This window comes from Sorex fumeus, unplaced genomic scaffold (assembly GCF_029834395.1).
Source record: "Sorex fumeus unplaced genomic scaffold, SorFum_2.1 ptg000037l, whole genome shotgun sequence".
Lineage (NCBI taxonomy): Eukaryota > Metazoa > Chordata > Mammalia > Eulipotyphla > Soricidae > Sorex > Sorex fumeus.
Window position 1 is genome coordinate 1,615,926 of NW_026606094.1, and position 6,388 is coordinate 1,622,313.

Consider the following 6,388-nt stretch of genomic DNA (forward strand, 5'->3'; position numbering starts at 1 on the left):
AGCTGGTCTGCAACGCCCAGCTGAGGCTCATGGGCTCAGGTCAGAGCCAGGTGCCCCTAGTTGTATCTCGGGAAGAATCCTCCTGGAGAACCCCAATCCCTGGGAGACCAGGTGCAGGCAGGCTCCTCCTGTCTACACACAAGTGCCCTAGCCAGTTAATGTCCCCCCCACCTTCCTTTGCCCAACACGCCATAAAATTCTTGCAGTACCAGATAGGGTCCAACAGGGTCCCATTCTGTGGCAGAGAATAATAGTTTATCAGAGATTACAAGGGCCTCCCTTTCCCAACAAACAAATGAGAGGTGACCTTAATTCAAGTTCACTTATGACCAATCTACGGCGCGGGACCAAGAGTCAATGCGATTAATTTTCAAAAACCCTTCTCGAGGGCTTTTTGATTTTTCCTCCCGAGAATTCGGAGCTCAATGGCCCTAAAGTTTCAGCAGGAAAACAAGGGGAGTTTTGTTTGTTTTCCCGTCGGTGCGGCAAGCCGCCTTCCCAAACTTGCAAACACCACTCTCCTAAAAGCAGAGGTAACTGCAGGGAACAAAGTTTCACTTGGGAGAGCTGCCAGCCAATAGACTCATCCGAGCGAGGGGCTGGGGCTCTGCGTTGACATCAAGGAAGCCACACAATTCCTTAATAAAGAATTTAAAAGAAATAAAAATTTAAAAACCCAACAACTAGTTTCCGGTGCTGACTCAAGTATGCCTAACACCGAAAAGCCACGGACTTTCCTTTTTTAAAAAAAAATTCTCCAAAGTTAAAAATTAAAACAAATCCCGTTGTTGTCTGAATGCTTCACCCCCCTCCAAGTGGGTGAACAAACCTTGCCATGGGCACATGCCCTGAGCTCTCGGGACCTGGCCTTGGAGCGAGGTGGGAGAGTGGGGGGGAGGGCTGCAAGCGGAGGCCTGGGGGTGGGGGGTGGGGGGCCCAGAGGCTGACACCTAGGACGATGCCCGCTTTCACCGACCTTCAAAAAAAGGGCAAGAATTTACAGGGGTCCGCAGGGCTCGGAGACGCGGCGGGGTCCGACCCAAGCCAGGCGCGAGAACGCGGCCGCCACGGGATGCGACGATGCCAGGAGCCAAAGTCCGCCGGGACCCAGGCCCGGAACCCCGAGCGCGCGGCCTCGGGCCCGGGGGTTCCCGCTCCGGGAGGAGAAAGCCACGCCGCGGCGGGAGACCCGAGGCCCAACAGCGGCGAGAGAGCGGGCCGGGCCAGGGCGAGCGCCGCCGCCGCACTTACCGTTCCCGAGGGCGCCCAGGCACACAGACACACGGCCCCGGTCCGCTGCGGCCGCCGCTTTCACCCACCGGCTCCGCTCACGCGCGCAAGCACCACCCAACCGGAAGCGGCTCGGCGCCCCGCCCCTATCCGCCTCGCCGGCGGCCTCTCGACCAACCACCAATAAACCCGCCGCTGACGCTTCGCTTTCCCGGACGGCCATTGGTCCCGCGATCGCCTAACGGGGATTGGCTGGAAAGCGCCACGTCCCCGCGAGCGCGCCGAGCTGCGTGGACCGGATTCCCGCCCTGCTCCTGTTAACTGGGCGTTTGCGGTGGTGGCGGGTCCCGTCCGCTGTACTGCTGGGGGCGTGTGGGCGCGGCCCAGTGGCCGCCACGTCCCTGCTTGCAACGTGTGACTCGGCCTCGTTAGAGCTTAGTAGTGAACCAACCTATTAGTTATTTTAAAGCCCACCCGCACCCGCGGTCGAATTAATCGGACTGTCCCAGCTTCTCTCTCTAGCCCCCGGGTGGGATGGATGAAACCTAAACCTCAGGATGCTTTTCACTGTGGCTTCAGTGTTGATTTCCTCTTCCATTGCTCTCTCCATGTCTTGACACTAAGCCACCATCAGACCTCATATTTGACCTCTCACCAAGGGACCTCCACGTCTTAAAACAAGCTCTTTCCTCAGATTTGTCTAGAAATCCTGGTCTAGAGAAATCCGGTTAAGACGTGAGCTGGAAAAACCTTTCCCGTTCCTCTTATTTGCCTTTACTATGTTTCCCCAACAAACCAGCAAGCGAGGCAGCAAACGCAAAACTCTACTTTTATCCATATGAGCTCAGTTTGGATAGCTAAAGTGGTTGTTCTGTTTTGTTTTTGGTTTTTGAAGAATTGCAATTTATTAAACAAAATGTAATCACTTATTTGTTCTTAGATACATGTGCATTAATAAAACCTGTTGATGTAAAATCAAAAATTCCCGGTATAAAACTGAGAGGTTTAAAGGTTTTTAACCTAGGATAGAGTAAATTGCATGGTCCGCCAATTGCTGATTGGCAATTTAGCGCTTTGATTTTCTGGGTACACCTTTGCCTTATTCATTCTTCACCTATAATACAATGCAGAGAGAGAGAGAGAGAGAAAGCACTAGAGAGAGCGTACTAATGTGCATGTCCTGGAAATGAACCAGGAAATCACTAAGTTCTTTTCATGTCATGAAGTTTTATTGTTTTAGAACCACACCCTATAGTGCTCAGGGTTTATTCCTGGCTCTGTGTTCAGGGATAACTCCTAGATGGGCTGAGGGCGCATATATTGTGATGCAAGGAATAGAACCAGGGTCAGATGCATGCAAGATACCACCTTACCTCCTGTTCTTTCTGAGTCAGTCATGAAGTTTTAAAGAGTGCTTGTTGAGAGTTCCTGTTTGCAATACAGACAGAATATAACTTGATTGTGTTCTCAGCACATCAAGCCTCTATATGTCAAAATCCAGTAAAGACAACCAAGTTAGCTTGCTATTTAAGTACCAGGAAGAGAGATTGAGACCTAAGGCTTCTGGAATTAAATGGAGTCACAGCAATCTTAGGCGGATCCCAGAAAGTATTTTCTAGGGGATGACTCAGGCTGTATCAGGAACTCCTGAATGGATTGTTTGGTAAAAGGATTAAGAGGAACAAGGACAAGTGGGGGATAGTGTTGTTAGAGGGCAAGGAAGGTTTACTAAGGAGCCTGCCCATTAAGGGAAAGCTTGTTTGGTTGTTTCTTTAGGCAATGGAGGGGCTTAACAATTCAAGGAACCTGAACAGAAGGTAGTTGGGATTGTGGGTGGCCTTCTAAAGGTTTCTAGACTGCAACTGGGGAACTGACATCACTGGGGAAAAACCCTGAGCATCCATCCAGGAATAACCCTTAAGCACCAGCCTGGTGTGGCCTAAAACACAAAATGAGGTTTCTAAGTTTGCCCTTCCATAGGAAGTGGCATGAGATGGATAGGGTTTCCTTCAGGTATTATCCATAGAGCAGGATCTCTTTCTCGAAGTTAGGTACTGTGCTAAGTGCTGGTCCAGCAACCAGGATTAAGATTCCCCTTGGGAAACTACAGCCTCCTGGGAGAGCAAACCTTCCTGGAAGGTCTTGGAACAGGACTTAAACTTTTTCCATTCGAGATCCCTTTTGGTGTGAGAACTATAACACAGGTAAACATTTTCAGAGTCCCTTTGGATTCATGATGCAGTGGATTTGGAATTGATGCTGGTCCTTGGGCACTCAGGAAACTTTTACTGGAGCCAAATGTTTTGTGACTCTCTTTCCTCCCCCCACCTCCACTTCAGTTACAGGACAGGTCTCAATCGACTGTTTAAGCAGCTCTTAGAAAAAACTGGATAAGGTCATTGGATAAGGGCATGAACTTCACTTAAATATGAATATTACAACATGTGAAAAGAAGCCCTGGTCTTAGTGACTACCTTTTTAATGAGAGGAAACTGGGAGAGTGAGCTATATAAGTAGGAAGAGAAGAAATGAAGTTCAACAGTTAATCTAAGGTGATGGCAGAACATCTAAAGGAATGATGTTGGTCAGCTGGCCACTGGTGGAGTAATTCAGAGCTAAAAGACTCGTAGAGGAGGACCTTGAGGGGTAACACACAACAAATGTGACCTCAGATACCCCATGCCCATCTAGCTCTGGCTTCCGTCAAAATAGCACTGAGGGACTTTCTTTTAAGATGTTAGTCTCGAAAAGTGGGTGTTCTTCAAGCAAAGTTCAGATGGAGATATTGTGTGCCAGACACTATTCTAGTTATTAGGAATCGAACAGTGGACAACATGGACCAATTCCCTCATGGTACTTTATTCTGATAGGTAGCCAACAACACGAAGCAAATGCACAGCATTAGGAGGAGAGCTGTAAAGAAGGAGTGGAGGCAGGAAGAACAGGGAGGTGGGGCCTTTTAGGAATAGCACTGCAATATTCAGAGGGTCATTGGTAAAGGAGAGGATGACATGTGAGTCAACACTGGAAAGTGGTAAAGAATATTTCAGGAAAAGGGAACAGCAAGGGCAAAGGCTGAAGCAGAATTTGGAATTTGAGGAGTGGCGGGAGCACAGATCAAACAGAAAGAATAGCCTTTGGACCATTTTAAGGAAATTAGCTTTTATTATGAGGGAAGTGTGGAAGAGACTGACCAAGTAACAATAGATTCCTCTTTACCCTGTAAATGCAGCTGGACTATTTTCCCCAGCATCACACACAGTGCAGCCATGTAACCAAGTCCTGGCCAAAGAAAGAGGAAGCAGAAATGTCGTCTACTTTTCCAGCACTGGCCACTGGCCACACAAACCTATCTTGTCTGATTCTCCAGGCCTGCCCGCTCTCCCTCCCTCTCTTCCTGTCTCCCTCTCTCTCTCCTCTCTCTCTCTCCCTCTCTCTCTCTCTCTCTCTTTCTCTCTCCCTCCCTCCCTCCCTCCCCACCCCCCCCCTAGATTGGCAGCATCACAGGATGAAACAAAACTAGATTCCTTTGGATGAGACACTCACCAAACAGGAGCATTCGTTTTGAACTTTTTATGAAAAGTGATTTGCTATGGGTTATTTCATGCCATAGACATATTGGGATTCATCTGACAGAATTACCTGAACCACTACAGATGGGAAGCTTGCAGTTCAATTATCGCTATATTCAGTGAAATGGGAGACTGGGTCATCAGAGATAACTGGGGGCTTGAGAAAGGGGGTTGTGCTTTGAAACAGCCGTTCAGTAGAGAAGACACAGAAGGGGGAACATGGAACAACCCCCAGGCAACATTAAGGGCCCTTGTTAAGACTTGTGATTGTGACTTTGAGGCGAGATAATATGTCATATCCCTAGGCATGTGTGGTGGCACAATGCAGGCATGGAGTGGGAACTAGTCAAGCGAATCAAGTTGTAAACACACAGAGGGGTCGAGTGTATGTGCAGTGGTGTAACAATGAGCCCAAAATCTAGGTTGGAGGGGGAGGAGGAGGATGTGGGGGTCAACTCTTGGTGATACTCATACAACCAGTTGGACTATTCAGTCTCCAGAGGCACAGTGCTGTTTGGGACTGGTGGTACTGGGATCTACCGGGGCCACACTTAGCAGTGCTGGGGGAAGACATGTGTGTGATGCTGGGTTCTACATTTGGTCCTGGTGCATTCCAGGCAGTGTGTCCCTGACCACTGAACTTCTCTCCCTGGCCCATCTTAGTGTATCCTAATACCTCAATAGGAGATTAGCCTAATACCGAAATATTAGGTATAATACCTAATATCTAACAGGAGGTGCCTAAAACAAGACATCTTCAAACATTTCCAGTTGGAAGGTTGAGTCACTTATCTCGAATTACTCAATGTTTGACGGGGCCCTTTTGTTTTGGACCCCACCAGGCAGTGCTTGGGAGCTTTTCTTGGCGTGCTGCTTGGAGGACAATGGGGTGCTTGGGTAAAACATGGGCCTCCGGCACACACAGTGTCATACTAAACCCTCCGACCTGTCCCCTCTAGCCCCTAGACTGTTTTTACTGGATATGAAATGGTGTGCATCTTAAACAAAGCAGCCGATCCATGGACTGTGCAATGAGTCACAACCTCAATATATGATCTTCTGATTCTACCTCTACTGAGCCTAGAACCTCTAGTTTACCTATGATCAAACCTCTGAGTTTGCATTTCCTCTTTGAAATCGCTGATATGCACCAAAGAGGTGTTCCAACATTTCAAAGGATATTGTCATATACTAATGAAATCAAGCTGGTATTTGTAGTGCTGAAGCACTGTAGCACTGTCATCCCGTTGTTCATCAATTTGCTCGAGTGGGCCCAGTAACGTCTCCATTGTGAGACTTGTTGTTACTGTGTTTGGCATGTCAAATACGTCACAGGTAGCTTGCCAGGCTTTGCCATGCAGGCGAGATCGGTAGCTTGCTGGGTTCTCCAAAAGGAATGGAGGAATCAAACCTGGCTCGGCCAGGCCGGTCACATGCAAGGCAAATGCCCTACCGCTGTGCTATTGCTCCAAGCACTTAGCAAATAAGAGAAAAATCCCCTCTGTCTCCCAACAACATGTCCCACTACCCTCCCCCAGGAACCTTTTCACAGCCGCAACCCAAACCTTATGAAGAGGGGGCTAGAG

At 48.7% G+C, this 6,388-nt stretch overlaps 1 protein-coding gene across 2 annotated transcripts in view; it reads right to left on the bottom strand.

Annotated features, from left to right (window-relative positions):
- Positions 1-1,347, bottom strand: part of CALU (calumenin) — a 33,216-nt gene extending 31,869 nt beyond the window's left edge. For both annotated transcript variants that reach the window (XM_056118284.1, XM_056118283.1), the window contains exon 1: positions 1,252-1,347. The gene's annotated coding sequence lies outside the window, so the exon portion shown is untranslated. The remainder of the gene's footprint in view (positions 1-1,251) is intronic.
- Between the last annotated feature and the right edge of the window lie 5,041 nt (positions 1,348-6,388).